A 16,446-nucleotide genomic window follows, 5' to 3' on the forward strand; every position below is an offset into this window, starting at 1 on the left:
TAACTAGAACAATGACCCACTAGAACAAAATATACATTCCATAAGTAATGAAAACAATAAGCATGTATTAATGACCCAGCTGTGATATATCAGAGGTAGAGAATCAGCTTTAGGCATCTGAGTTTTAATACAACAATTGCTTGACAGAGAAGATAGTTCTGAACTTCAGCATTACCCATAAAATGCAAATAAGACCACTTGTCCCAAGTTTAGGAGAAATTGAGCAAGGAAATAATTAACACTGCTGCACTACACCTTCTTGGATGACATCGGGTTTGAGTCTAGAAACCTCAGGGCTTATTACAGAGTGTATTCTCTTGAGCCATTCCACACTGTTCCTGAGGGCTTTGAGAAGACTCTAATCTTCCCAAACACTAATTAAAATAAAAAGCTGCCTGGAGACCTTGGAGAAGAACTCTGTCAGGAAGCCAATTAGCTTAGGTCCACCCCTGACTCTGCTTGCTCAGTAGTTACTTTAAGGCTACTTTCCTATTCCCTCTTTATTTTTATAACCTGTAATTAGTTACTGTGGCATATAATTTCTATGACCACAGGCAGCATTTAACTGCAGCACCAGAGCACCTGGAATAAAGATCAATTCTAGGGAGATTATATGTTGCATGATTAGAGCACCTCAGGACAGAACATCCCAATTGTCTGAGGCATGTGCCTGATTTGAGGATCAAAAATACTCTTTTCTGGTATATGATACTAGATAGCCTCCATCACGGCCATGCGATCCAGCTGAGAACAGCATGGGCTTCTGAAAAAAGTGTTGTCTCATTGTCACATCAGTTTCCTAGGTTGTAAGCAGATGCCAGTCTTGGTCCTGAAAGAAATACAACCCTCTTCCCTGCACCAAACAACAGAAGAAGGCAGCCCAGACTCTCATTTCAAACCATGACAGAATTGTATTCTGGTAAAATAATGAAGGTTGGTTTTAAGTTGATGTTTCTGACTCAGCACATGCACGCGTGTCACATTCACACACACACACACACACACACACACACACACACATTCTACCACAATCTTCCACCTGCTTTTAACCCTTGCATTTATTTGAAAACTGTTAATAACTAAGTTACTTCTCCTGGAAGTATACTCCCTGCTATTCAACCTTTCACTTATTATTGAATCCCCATATTTGCTTGGCACTCAGCCAGGTATTTTGGAAGATATTTAGCTCAAAGTACAAAAGTCTGCTGCCCTCATGGACTATTCAGGTTACTAGGAGGAAAGTAAAGTCAACCTTCATGGCTCACTTCTACATAAGGAACAAGGTGGCTTCTGTGCATTATTTTAATATCTACCATAAAGTCAGTATTATAATTCCAAGGAATTATAATGGAGGGGTGCCATTGTAATGGATTGTAATGGAGGGGTGCCTGGGTGGCTCAGGAGGTTAAGCATCTGGCTTCAACTCAGAAGCCAGAAGCCAGAAGCCAGAAGCGGTCACGATCTCGCAGTTTGTGAGTTCAAGGCCCATGTCAGGCTCTGTGCTGACAGTTCAGAGCCTGGAGCCTGCCTCAGAATCTGTCTCCTCCTCTCTCTGCCCCTCCCCTGCTCATGTTCTGTTTCTCTCTGTCAATAATAAATAAACGTTAAAAAAAATTAAAAATAAGGTAATGGAGATTTGGAGAGATGAAATAAATTTTAAAGTTCTCAATATAGCAGTGTTAGAGCTCTAATTTGAACTCAGGACTACCTGTCTCCTAAATTCCTATTCATTTGCTACAATGTGGTTTATAATAATTGTGATATAATATAAAACAGTATATGCTTAGACAAGAGAGGAACTATTAGAGTGGAAATTATTCAGATGTTGTCTTTGTGTGAAACTGTATTCACAAGCCTAGTATGAAATGTAAAATAAAATTGAAAATGAAGAGTTATTTGCTGAGAAAATATTACAGAGAAAGAAATGCTTCATGGCCAGGACAAACATCAACTGAAACCAAGCCTTACAAATAAGCCTGGCTTGAAGATTTCCTCCCAGAGTGTTTTCTCAAACACATAGAGTTTCTATTCCTTAGGGAAGCTTTTGTATTTACAGGAATTGTGTATAATAACAAAAGAAAATTATGAAACTACATTTATAAAACAGAAATAATAAAGGCAAGTCGGACACAGGTAGGAAGAACTTACTTATCCATAGCTGTATATAGAATGTCACCTCAAAGGGTTTAAAGAAGGGAAAAGATATAGAATGTAAGTGGGGGACATTTTACATACACTTAAGAGGACAGCCAGAGCAAGAATCATTTAAGAATGTATGTCTCTCTTTGGGCGCCTGGGCAGCTCAATTGGTTAAATGTCAGACTTCGGCTCAGGTCATGATCCCACTGCTCCTGGGTTTGAGCCCCTTGCCGGGCTTGGAGCCTGCTTCTGATTCTGTCTCTACCCCTCCCCTGCTCACATTCTGTCTGTCTGTCTCTCTCTAATACAAATAAACATTAAAAAAATGAATGTATATCTCTCTTTGTTTACTAAGAATATGGATTATCTGACTATTCAACATCACCCCTCTTTATAATTTTATTCCATTTTATTTCCTTGAATTGACATATTATTCAAAGGTTCTAACTCTCTTTCTTCAGAAATTAGAGTTCCTATTATCTGTATTACCTATTTCCAGCTGACATCACAACTCAGTTTTGCAGTTAAGGGATGTGGACTTAAAATGTAAACAAATTATATAAAGCCCTGCAATGTCACAAATCACGAGGCCCTTGTTGATAATCTGTAACTACAACCATTCTTAGTTTCTTTCCGTCTTCAAGACCTTGAATCTCTTTGATGATTCCACAAAATCTTGGCACGCACTGTTTGCACTGTTTCCTTTCTATGGTGTGCTTTATTTGCGTTATTTTTTTAAGCTAAATTAGATCCTCACCCCTAGAAAGTTTCTGTGATTCCTTGAATCCAGGCTGGCATAAATAGCACTCCTCTGTGCTTCTGTATCACCCCCTGTGTGTATGTGCATATTTATGATGCTACGTATCTCCTTTCCTGTCAGACTCCTTCTTGGATGAAATGCTCTCGTCCAGTGGCCCTCTGGCTTACCATCTTTGCAGGAAAATAATTTAATGTTTTGTTGTTTCAAACATTTCAACATTGTTGAAATGTTTCATTGGTCTATTTGAGGGATGAGGCAGTACTAGGAAGATAAATAATCCTTACTGAACTATAAATTACTAGATTTTATAAATCTCACTGGTTTATATAATTCATTATGTACTTCAATTCTCTTTTCTCAGTTTTGTTTATATGCCAGACAATGTGAACAATCAATCACTTAAGGATCACCAGGACTCTGGGTGTCATGGGCTCAATTTCACAGATGAGTAAACAGGTTCAACAAGATTATATAACCCACCCAGAATCATCTCAATGGTTGGAAGTGATCACAAGATTTAAGCCTGAGCCTGTGCAAGTCCAGAGTCCTTGCTCCATTCACTGTAGTGTGGCACTTGCTAGCCTGGTCTGCTATTTCATTTACAGTCCTAGTTATACCTTGGTATTTTTTGGTGCTTTCCATTTGGTACGTAGACCTTATGTTCTTTTCTGCAACTTTTTAGTTATAAGACATTTTCTCTCTAGGAACATGGTACTGAAATGACTAGAATTCTATCAATAGAGACTTTTTCCCAAAATGTTCACTGTCTCTCAGATGAAACAGCAGAATAATTACAGAAATTAAGGAGAGCAGTTTGTGCTTTTCCGAAGAGGATGCATGTGAGAAACAGCAGAAGCAGCTAGCTGGCCATTACTCTGTAATAATGATAATGTGTGAAGTTGAAGGATTATTTTTGTAGTTTGTTGTCTCCTTCTATGGATTATACACCATCTGAATGTGCATTTTCTGGCAAATGGACTGAGAATGAGTATAGCATGATTTGAACTCACTTATCAAAAACAGAAAATGGTGCTTTAAAGTTCTAATGAAAATAAATCAACTTGAACTAGGTTGTCAAGAGGCAATTTATGTGAGGGAGTGGAGACATAGCTGACAGAATGCGATCTTCCTCCTTCTCTCTGCTAATGTTTCAATTTCCATTGCTGGTGTTTTGCCCTTAACATAAATCATCAAAACACTGGCAAAATAAACATAAAATACATGATTAATTACCAAAAATTGAGATTCATAAAATATTCACCTGCATTGAAGTTGTGTTCAATATGATCTTATAATAAAGACAAATAAACAGCATCCCAGTACTTGCAGATCTCCATACTGACACAAAGGCACAATGTTATTGAATGATTCCGTCACAAAGAATAAATATGGACACCCAATGTCTTGGTTACTTGTTTTCCTGTTCTCAAGAAGGTGTTCTCCTAAATGTAGTCATGATAGATAATTGGGACTACAATTGTTCATTGGTGTATATAAATTCAGTGTTAACTATGTGCTATTGAGCATTCCAGTCACTGTTTAGAAATATCCAGTTACTCAATAGAGTAATTGTGGAGATTAAATGAGACAGTGCCTGTAAAACACCTCACCAGAATTTGAATGGGTTAGTACTGAGTCTGGTATAAATGAGTAATTTATGAGCTGGTGACAATCCCTACTTGACTGTCCTGCATCTTTATCTAAATTTGTGCTATTCCCTCAGAGCAAAGTAGTTAACTATGCTTTGTAATGAAGAACAATTACTTCACTTCCCTAAACTTATTTCCTCATTTATAAAAGCACCTCATTCGTAATGATGTCCAAAGCTTTAAAAAAAAAAAAGATAATCATAAAAAGAACTTACAGTAGTGTCTAACACATAGTAATTGGTTATTAAATGTTGTGTACTCTTACAAAGGTTGAGAATTTGCAAAGGCTCTGAATAGATTCCCTAAAATATCAAGGGCCAACTGTAGTCCATGTGATTTAATGCCAGTGTTGTTTCAGGTTCCAGATCCCTAGTGTCAGTCCTGATAACCTATGACTACCATAATAGATTTATGAATCATTCTTATCCCTAGGTATATTTTTTAAAGATGGCTGGCTCAGTCTGTTAAGTATCTAGGTTTGACTCAGGTCATGATCTCACAGTTGGTGAGTTCGAGCCCCATGTCAGGTTCTGTGCTGACAGCTCAGAGCCTGAAGCCTGCTTCAGATTCTGTGTCTCCCTCTCTATGTCCCTCACCTGCTTTGTCTATTTCTATCTCGAAAAAAAATTAGAGATTAAAAAATTTAAATAAATAAAATGGGGGTTGGGAAATGGAAGGCACAATGTCCCTCTTCTCTCCCATGTCCATGTCCACAGCAGCCATCACTATTTAGTCCTGGAACTCTTTCCGAGTATAGGCCAGACCTCAAAATCCTTCTCAACACCTACAATAATTGAATTAGAGCACAGGAGAGGTAACATATTTGACATTACTTTCATGGAAACTCAATCTGATGCCATTATGTTAAATCACAACTATGAGAGCTAAATTGGAAAGGAGGGATGGAACAAAGATGAATAGAAAAATAATAAAAAAATGACCACTATTGCTTTGAGCACCTTCTAAGCCATTCCTCTATTATGGACATAGATGCATTTAGATTCATAAAGTGCCTCTCTCCAAATGACGGAAGTGTGTGTTGGTGCAAGAGAGGAGTAGAAAGGAATAAGGCAAAGAATGCCAGCTGGCATTTTTCTTTAATGTGGACTTCTCTTCCTTAAGCTCTTGCCCTTTAAACTCTACTGATTCCTCATTTAACAGCCTACAGGGAGTCATCTCCCTCATATCTTCTCCCCTTTGGACTCAGTTCAAATCATCCAGTTGGAAGCCTCTCTCTAGATCTACTCTGCACATGGTTTAATAGTGTTAGTAGCTCCCTTCAAACCTGCTCTACATTTGTGAGGCTACATGAGGGAAGAGTGGCCCTTGAAAGAGACACTACATTGTCTCTCTAAACTCCTTCCCCACCAGGTGATTTCTGCAAAAGCTCTGGGATAGACACCTACATAGGCATTCTGGGGTTAATCCCAGCATAGTTACAATGAAGTGTTACTAGGAAGAGTATTTACATTTTTATGAGTCATGAGGCTCTTATTTCATTACTGCCTACTCAGAGCACAAGATCTGTCAGGAATGATAAAGGATCATCCTCATAATAAACTCAAATTTACCTCCCTTCCACCCATTACATCAGCCTTTATCAGAGTAAGTCATGACCATCAGAAAACAGAGCTTCTCAGCATGCTTAGTTTTGTTTAGGATATGGTGCCAAGCAAATCACTGTTTTCTTTTGGCATATGTGTGGGATGAAGAATGGGAAGTATGTCATTTGGTGGATACATAACAAGATAAATATCAAGATATTCCCTTAAGAAAATAATTTGCAGTTTACCCATCCGTCATTTGTCCGCTCATATTAATTATTCTCTCCCCACCCCCTCATTGAGAAATGAGAGAGAAAGGACATGAGGGAGATAAAAGAAAACCTGACTCACTGAGAAGAGAGATGAGAGTATGCAGACAAGAGAGTCAGCCTCTATTCAGAAGGCAGAAGTTATCTTGTGAAGTGACTAACGATATAAAACATATTGCAGCGAAGTATAAGCCAAAAAATGATGTTTGGTTTTTTAAAAATGCATTTCTTTCCAGTATCTGTCAAAACGTTAATATTTTTAAATAAAATTAAGTGAAACAATGCTGGTCTTGGATGCTAAATAATAAATATTAGCCTTCTTCTGCTTTATGTTTCACCTGAAGATCTCAAAATTTGTTCAGCCAGTCTCAGCTTTTGCAGGGTCTCATTAATGGAGATAAACTCAAAATATTTATTGAGTGGGTAATTAAAGTGAAATGAGTTTCCTCTCTACAATTGTAAGAAAATTAGGAATATTCCTTCTCAATAATTTCCCCAGCGCCTATGCTGGAAAGTCCCTGCCTTTCAATCACTTCTTGTTCCTTTTATTCTTCTGTATTATGTCAGCCAACTTAATTTTGCTACCAGTGACAAAATAAACTATAAGTCAAAATACTTTAAAATTAAAAAAAAGGAAATCTAAAAGATGTCTCTGAAAGTGGGGTGTATTAAAAAACAACACTGAGTCTCTCTGCCTATTTATGACTTTTTCTGTGATATGACTTATGATTAGTTTTTATCAAGCTAATCTCCAGAAGCTTCAGCCCTGAATGGCCACTGAAATGTATGATGCCATATAAGAAAAGTCTATTTCATCTCCAAAAAGTGCTGTACATTTTCCTATGATTTAATTCCAATTCTTACCTACTAACAATACATGATGTGTGACTGGAAAAATTACCGTGTGGCTGGCTGCCTTCCCCACATTAGTGTCCTTTCTTAAGCTGCTATTTTGCCTATAAACCTGCCGACACCCTACTAGGCTTCTCCTAAGAGACCTGGTCTCCACTCAACCTCATACAACAGTCTGCATCACCAAACTTTGTGCTTACGATAGACTATTTCATGTTACTAATATTTGTGAGTTCAATTTTGTTTCTCAGGAAGACTGAATCCATGCAGTGCCTCAATTCCCACTCAGCAGTGCCTACTATTTATAGTATGTGGACATTTAAGGATCATAAATATGTTATATTTATTGTCTAATTTGTTCCGTTGAAGCAGCAATTATTGTAATGTCTATGAGGGCTTATTTAGAGTAGGTATATGATTACATATGCATACATACTACTAACTTTCCGGAGGATAGATCTCATATAGCCACTGTTTGTTTTTCTTAGCATCCTAAAGCTTATAATGCCAGAGGTGGCATATAGTAGGCACTCAATAGATGTATATGGCTGTTCAATTCCCACAATAAGTTTTTCCTTTTGCCATTTTCCTCATGATTACAAGTTAGGTAGAATCATTGCCAAAATAGATGTATCTTTTAGAACTGAATTTCCTTCTATGAAATGAGAGAAGTTGAAAATTTTTATTTATTTATTTTAGAATGTATGACTCTAACTCATAGGGAAAAGTTTAGAAGCACAGTGTGTAAACATATACAAGCTATAGAGCACATGCAAATTATTTCCAACAGTCACCCCTCTGAAATTTTTATGTTAGCAAAAACTAGGGGTTTAGGGAACAGAAAGAGAGTGATAGGGAGTCCAGGGTGCCTAGGAAATTGGACAGTATCCTTACCTCTTTCCTTTACTCTCTTTCCTGTAACTCTCTTTCCTTTACTCTGATTGGTTTTGGGGATGTATGTCCAGCTTCACTTTTCTGTAAAGAATGCAATTAAGGAACAAGACTGACTACTCCATTGGCAAAAATTTGAGGCTAGGGGGACGAGGGAGAGCTAATTTGTCTTGTTCCATTTTTAGTTTTCAAGTTAAATACACACAGAGAATTATCCTGTGCTTGTGCCTTTTATTTATGGATTATTGTGGTTAGATATTTTAATGCTTTCATGAGTCATTGAAACTTTGACTACCCTGAAAATTCATGGATTAAATTTGATGAAAATAAAGTCTTCTTTAACATAGAAACAGAGGAGAGATTCTATTGTTTCTTTAAAATTCAATATTTTAAGCATTTAAGGGAAACATTTTAAAGGTGAAATTATAGAAGTAGGAATCTCACCATTAATGGTTCTGAGTTCATTGGATAGGGGTTATAATGAGTACTAAGGGTATATATTGAGGAGAGGGATCTGAGAATTAAAATCCATTTCTCCTCCAAGGTTAATGATTTTATAAGTGTTCAGTAATTTATCATTCCTATTGTGTCCATTATGGAAGCAAATTTAGCACAAGGATATAAATCACGGGCTTTGAAATAGACAAACTTGAATTTGAGACTTGAATCTAACATTCCTAACTGGTCATGCGCAAGGTTTTTTTAAAGTTGAGTTTTCCCATCTTGAAAATTGAAATAATAATAGCACCTCTCATCTCAGAGTAACTAAGGATTAAAATGATTAAATGAGAAAATATATGTACAACATATGGCACACAGTAAACCTTCAGTAAATGCTGGCAATTATGAGAGCATCAGATAACACACCAACAAGGCAGCCTCTTCCCTCAAAGAATTTTGTTTTAGGGAAATACAAGTTTCATTAATAGTCTTTAAGACTATTAAACAATTAGGAATGAATAAAATGCTTAGTAATCCACCAACATATTTCACGGAAAAATATATAGTTGTGTAGAATTCCAGAACAATAGTAAAATTGAACCAACTTAAAATGATCTTCTTTTCACAGATGCTAAAACTGAAGACTACAGAGCTAGTTAGCAGCAGAGTCCAGATTAGCATCCATGACTCTAGTCTCCCAGTCCAGTGTTTTCAAATGCATCTTACTGAAAATCTCAGTAACAACTGTCACAAAATGTCTGAGAGATCTATGTAGTTGATTATATCTGTGAGAACCCAGATGGAGGAGTCAGTGATGACAGAAAGAGCAGGGAAGAGAAAGACCAAACTACATGAGAAAGGGTAAGATGGAGACTGGAGCCAAGGATTGGCCCAAATAGTGATTTGTCCTCTTAAAGGGTGGTATGTTATTCAGCTGAACATATAATTCATGGCCTAGGGAGCACAAGATTTTCTTTGACAATTAACCTAGTTTATATCTGAACCACGAGTATTTTCTTTTCTTTTCTTTTCTTTTTCAACATATGAAATTTATTGCCAAATTGGTTTCCATACAACACCCAGTGCTCATCCCAAAAGGTGCCCTCCTCAATACCCATCACCCACTCTGTCCTCCCTCCCACCCCCCCCCCCCATCAACCCTCAGTTTGTTCTCAGTTTTTAAGAGTCTCTTATGCTTTGGCTCTCTTCCACTCTAACCTCTTTTTTTTTTTTTTTTCCTTCCCCTCCCCCATGGGTTTCCGTTAAGTTTCTCAGGATCCACATAAGAGTGAAACCATATGGTATCTGTCTTTCCTTGTATGGCTTATTTCACTTAGCATCACACTCTCCAGTTCCATCCACGTTGCTACAAAGGGCCATATTTCGTTCTTTCTCATTGCCATGTAGTACTCCATTGTGTATATAAACCACAATTTTTTTATGCATTCATCAGTTGATGGACATTTAGGCTCTTTCCATAATTTGGCTATTGTTGAGAGTGCTGCTATAAACATTGGGGTACAAGTGCCCCTATGCATCAGGACTCCTGTATCCCTTGGGTAAATTCCTAGCAGTGCTATTGCTGGGTCATAGGGTAGGCCTATGTTTAATTTTTTGAGGAACCTCCACACTGCTTTCCAGAGTGGCTGCACCAATTTGCATTCCCACCAACAGTGCAAGAGGGTTCCCGTTTCTCCACATCCTCTCCAGCATCTATAGTCTCCTGATTTGTTCATTTTAGCCACTCTGACTGGCGCGAGGTGATATCTGAGTGTGGTTTTGATTTGTATTTCCCTGATGAGGAGCGACGTTGAGCATCTTTTCATGTGCCTGTTGGCCATCTGGATGTCTTCTTTAGGGAAGTGTCTATTCATGTTTTCTGCCCATTTCTTCACTGGGTTATTTGTTTTTCAGGTGTGGAGTTTGGTGAGTTCTTTATAGATTTTGGATACTAGCTCTTTGTCAGATATGTCATTTGCAAATATCTTTTCCCATTCCGTTGGTTGCCTTTTAGTTTTGTTGGTTGTTTCCTTTGCCGTGCAGAAGCTTTTTATCTTCATAAGGTCCCAGTAGTTCATTTTTGCTTTTAATTCCCTTGCCTTTGGGATGTGTTGAGTAAGAGACTGCTATGGCTGAGGTCAGAGAGGTCTTTTCCTGCTTTCTCCTCTAGGGTTTTGATGGTTTCCTGTCTCACATTCAGGTCCTTTAACCATTTTGAGTTTATTTTTGTGAATGATGTGAGAAAGTGGTCTAGTTTCAACCTTCTGCATGTTGCTCTCCAGTTCTCCCAACACCATTTGTTAAAGAGACTGTCTTTTTTCCATTGGATGTTCTTTCCTGCTTTGTCAAAGATTAGTCGGCCATACGTTTGTGGGTCTAGTTCTGGGGTTTCTATTCTATTCCATTGGTCTATGTATCTGTATTTGTGCCAATACCATGCTGTCTTGATGATGACAGCTAGTAGAGACTAACGTCTGGGGTTGTGATGCCTCCTGCTTTGGTCTTCTTCTTCAAAATTACTTTGGCTATCGGGGCCTTTTGTGGTTCCATATGAATTTTAGGATTGTTTTGAACCATGAGTATTTTCTATACAAATTTCAAAATGTGCCATTCCTCTCTCATCCTACCAAGAAAATTGACTTACCAATGACTAATTCTTCTTTACAGAATAATAGTAGATAAGATATACAGAACACATGATAAAACAAGGAAAAAGTGACTTTGGACAACTACCAATGTAATTAATCATTCAGAAAAGTATCATAGATTGTTGCTAAAATTGTTGGATGAAAGGAATTTGAGAAGGGAATATCTATGCAATCTCTGAGATTACTGACTAATGACAAAGCAGAAAAAGCACCTTTTTAAAGAAGAAATCCAGAGCACTATCATTGGTGGTGTGGTACATGGGTATGCCTCTTGCCAAGAAGTAGTGAAAAGAACAAGGGATTACTCCTGTAGCATAGAGTCACTTAGAATTTTGCCTGGATTCAATAATGGGGAAAAGTTAGAGAAATTAAGACTGAAGTCAATTCTATAAAATACCTGGCCATTACTGTTTGAAAATGAAAATGTCATGATTGAAAAAGAAATGTGACAGATTTGCCAGTGCCTAGGTGGCTCAGTTGTTTAAGCATCTGACTCTTGATTTCAGCTCAAGGCATGATCTCATGGTTTGTGGGATCAAGCCCCCTTTGTGTGGACAGCATGGAGCCTGCTTGGGATTCTCTCCCCCCCCCCCCCGACTCTTCTCTCTCTCTCTCTCTCTCTCTCTCTCTCTCTCTCTCTCAACAAATAAACAAACATTTAAAGACAAAAGAAATATGACAGATTTACCATAGATTAAAGGGATTAACAAGACAGGAAAACTAAATGCAAAATGAAAGTATTTCACCTTCCCAGAGCACAGATTTGAAAGTCTTTGTCTCTAGGGGATGATGTAAAGCAAAATCAACAACAAGAAGACACATGATGTGTGCTGTTGTAGTGCTGAGAGGACAATCAAATACCTGAAGTGGGATGGGAAAACAATATTTACTTCAGGTACTCTGCTTTTTCTACAGACACATCTGCTTCCTTTCTGAGTACAGGTGGCATGGCCCTACCTTATATTTCTTGTATTTCCTCTTATTCCTCTTTCAGGTAGGCTTGAGGCTCTTTCTTCACCTCTTTGAGATCTTTCCATAAATAGCCTTCTCTGACTATCCTGTTTCCTCTGACCCTCATCCCCTGTCACCTTTATGCTTAATTTTTCCCCAGAGAATTTTTCACTAGCATACCATATATTTTACTTCTTCATATGGTATCGTTTTTTCCCTCTTGCCCTAGAAAGTAAATACTATAATGACAGATGATTTTATCTATCCTCTCTACTAGTTTTGAGTGCCTGTTATATTCCAGCATTGTGTTGCATCTCATTCTGTTGTATGCAGCCAGCCTGGAAGTTTTAGTTTCCTAGCCTACAATGGGCCTTTTCACAGCCCCAAAATTCTAAAAGAGCAAATGTGACCTTAGCAACATTTTTGACTTATGATGGTCGTGAGAATTAGCATAATTCTCCCAAGACGAGCATATCTACGCTTCACAGCCAAAGTTTTATCTTTCTCTTCCTTGACTGATTATGCTGAATTTACATATTTAAAAATGTCAGAAATTCAGATAGTCACATCATTAAAAGTCTATTAATATAGAATAATTATTTTTCCAGAAGTCTGTGTATAGGGATGGTGCATTCTTTTTGATATGATAGTTATGGAAAATCCTGCTGAAAAATAGGGAGAGAAAAAAAAGCCAAGATTAGATATTAAAGTCTCTTAGGAATCTCTCTTCTTACTATAGCTGCATGATGAGATAGCGAACCTTGTCCAAGTCTGAAGACTTGGAAGACTTGTCCAAGTCTGACCATCCCCCATGTATGATTCCTGCTCTTGATGTGGGATGTGCTTTATATCTGAAATTATACTTCTGACCTATCATCAATAAATTGTGCATTCTGGGGACTCTTCCCACAGGAGCAATTCCTTTGAATTGACCAAATATGCTTTCTTCTCTAACCCCCTCATAACATGGTCTCCCATCTTAAAAATGACTAGTGGGGATTTAATCTGGAGCCCCCAGGACAGAAAACAGAGTAAAGTTAACTGAATCCCACAGGCATAGAAACTTTTCCTGTCAGTTCAGCACTGTGTCACTTTTAATTTCTAATAACATGTGTGACAAAGAATTGTACCATTCTGATGTCCTAAATCAATGGATAAGTTCCTTACCAGTCAAGGGTTTGTGAGAGAATCCCCCGCATGCCTGGTGAGCTGCAAGGTGCATACTGAGTCTGTGCGCAGTTTTTTGTTTGTTTTGTTTTGTTTTGTTTTTACCTGAGACCAAACTAAAAGGATGGTTGTTCTCAAAGAGACCAGTTTACAAGACTGGGTCTTCTGCCACTTAGATAAAAATTAAGAGTGTCTCCCAGACATATTCAATAACCCACCCATTCTCTCGCCTCAGTGAATCTAACATCACTCATTACTTTTTTCCTGGTAGCTCCATGATAAACTGGGCAATCAGAATGTCACTGTCTGCCCTTTTGTTTATTATAAAGACTCCCTAGTACTTGAGACAACACATCGACAAGAGTCTGATGACCGCGATAAGTCTCCCTCACTGAATGAACACACACATATAGAATGTCAAACAGTGCTAACAAATATTAATGAAGCCAGCAGTGTCCCATGAGTCATGAGCCTGGGAGGGGTGATGGAAAATGGAAAAAGCCCACAGAGAGAATTCAGGGGAGATGCCAGCGAACCTTAAAGAAACCCTTTCAACACATTCGAGCTCTGAGGCAAACATCAAAACTAATGAAATATTTGTAAAGAGATGTGTATTTGCCATATGAGCAGGGTAAATCAGGTGTGAGGCCAAGTACAAGGGCTCTGCATGTGGTTTTGAGGCAAAAGACAGAACAGAAAATCATAATCTCATAATCTTCCTGTCTGACAATGTTTCTGGCAAGTTAAGTCAAGAGGCTTAAAGCATAGATTGAACAATAATTCTGGTCTGTCAGGCTTTCATCCCTTACTTCCCATTTTCTTTTTTAATTGCCCATCTGCCACTCTCAAACCACGCTGCTGAAAGAGAGAGGTTTACCCCATCCTCAGCTCCAGAGATTGGCATGTGATTCAGGAATGGCTTATCAGAACAGGACATCTGATTCGTTAGGGGTGGACATGTGACCCAAGCCAAGACAACCGTAGTCAATGAGATTTATTTCACAGACATTTTAAAGAACCACTGAGAAACACAACATTTCTTTTGCCAGGTTGAAATTAGTAAGGTGTAAACCTTGAACTGCAGGGGTCACCATAAAAGGGAAGTGAGCTTTATAATGAAGCCAAAACGGAATGCAGAACAGAATGATGCAGAGAAGTCATTTTAATCAAGCCATCACTTGAAACTGAATCCAGCCTTGTTCTAAGGTTTTAATTTGATGAGCCAATAAATTCTTCTTTTGTTTAAGTCAGTTTGTGTTAGATTTGTGTCATTTCAACCAAATGAGTCCATACTTCTGATGTGTTTGTTAACTTCTCTCCCATCAATAATGTGAACCCTAAAAAGAATGCTTTTACTTCCACATTCATACTTGTTAAGTATTCATCATCTGTTTGAAAAGTTGTGTCCTCTATAGTACAAGGTCAGAAATCTCCCCTTTTCTTCTAAGCTGCCTAAAATTGTTTACTTCATTTGCCAGGATATCCACACTCTATATCCTTATCATCTTCTCCCAGAATCTCTAACTGCCTTTGACTGCCAACAGCTTCTTCTCAGAGTTAAGTTTCCTGCCCCCATATCTGATACCTCAACTTAATGAGTTAGATATATAATCTTCCACTTTTTCTCAACAACCTAGGTTTGCCTCTTCTTCCAAAACAAACCTGATAACCTACAGTCTGGAAACTGACCTCTGCTAAATTCAAGTTCCTTAATCTCTAACTTCTCTACTCACAGAAGGCACTACTGTCCTTCCTTATTATGGATAAGAACCTTTCTCAATGGAACAAATAACCACCCTTCCCAACAGATAAGTCCTGGCAAAAACTGTATGAAATAGCAACGGATGCAAAACAGGTACTTGTTTATATTTCCTGAAAATGAGTGGCTTCTCACCTGGAAGAGAATTCATTTTCCATAAAAAGAATTTTAAATAAATATATTTTTAAAGATTTTTAAATGGTATGTTGCCTGTAATGAGAGTAAGACAAAACTTTAAGTTGAAAATTATTCTGTTCAATCATTTTACTCATTTTAACCAACTATGCTACATACATTATAAGAGAAAGGCAACAGGTCTGGACCTGGTCTGTGTTCATGCGGTTCTTCACATAATGGATATATTATAGTAGGACAGAGCTATTCAGGGAGATTTCATACTAGAAGAGTACTCTTATGAAAAGCATTCTTTCAATTCCTAAATCTAGGGGACATGTAGCTCTCAACCACAGGTTTAGTCTAGATCAGTCTCATGGCAGAATCAAATCTCTGGCTGGGCAGACAAGTCTTAGGAACCCCTGGAAATCTCTTTACACAGTACTGAAGCAGCTTTATTTATGGCCTTAAGTTAATATTCTGCTTTTAATACTCCTTCTTGCTTTGCTCCCAATGGCCAAGATATTGCCTCATTCTTTAGTCCCTTTAATGGAGTTCTTGACTGACAACACAGACTTTAAGAAAGACTGAGGTTTCCATGTGTGCCCTTGTCAGGTCCCCCAAGGGATGAAGTCCCATCCCTGAAGTCTGGTCGCTATGCTGTGGCTTCTCCTAGCCCTAACCTCATTCTGTTGACAGCCAATAATTTCCCAGGAGAGTGGTTAATAGCGAAATATCATGTCAGATCTGCATTTGAATCCTCCCTCTTCAATTTGTTCTTGTGCATTCTTAGTTATTTAACCTCTATTGACCTCATTTGTAAAATAAGAACAATTATTTAATTTTCAAGGAATTAAATATAGTATTTGTAAAGTCTTTATCACAATGTCTGGTATATTTGTTCATCCTATCACTTATTCAAAATATTTATCAGCATTTATTATGTTTCAGGATTGGTTCCAGGTACTGGAGCACACAGTACATTTTCAATATGCAGAGGAATCAACATAACATTCATTATCATCATCACCATCACCACTAGCATTTCTATTCATTTTCTTATTAATTCTTCTGTTCAACGTTATTTGAAAGCTTAAACCCAGCCTTTTCACATAAAGATGAATAAATCAAAGTGTCCACACTTCAGGAATTCTTGGTTTGGGGAGGAGACAAAATTGCTATAGGGTACATAAAGATGCACTGTCCTCTGTGTCTCCTGCAAAGAAAGTCTTACTGTGCAGCCACAGAGACTGTGGTTAGCA

The sequence above is a fragment of the Lynx canadensis genome, chromosome D2, assembly GCF_007474595.2.
Source record: "Lynx canadensis isolate LIC74 chromosome D2, mLynCan4.pri.v2, whole genome shotgun sequence".
Lineage (NCBI taxonomy): Eukaryota > Metazoa > Chordata > Mammalia > Carnivora > Felidae > Lynx > Lynx canadensis.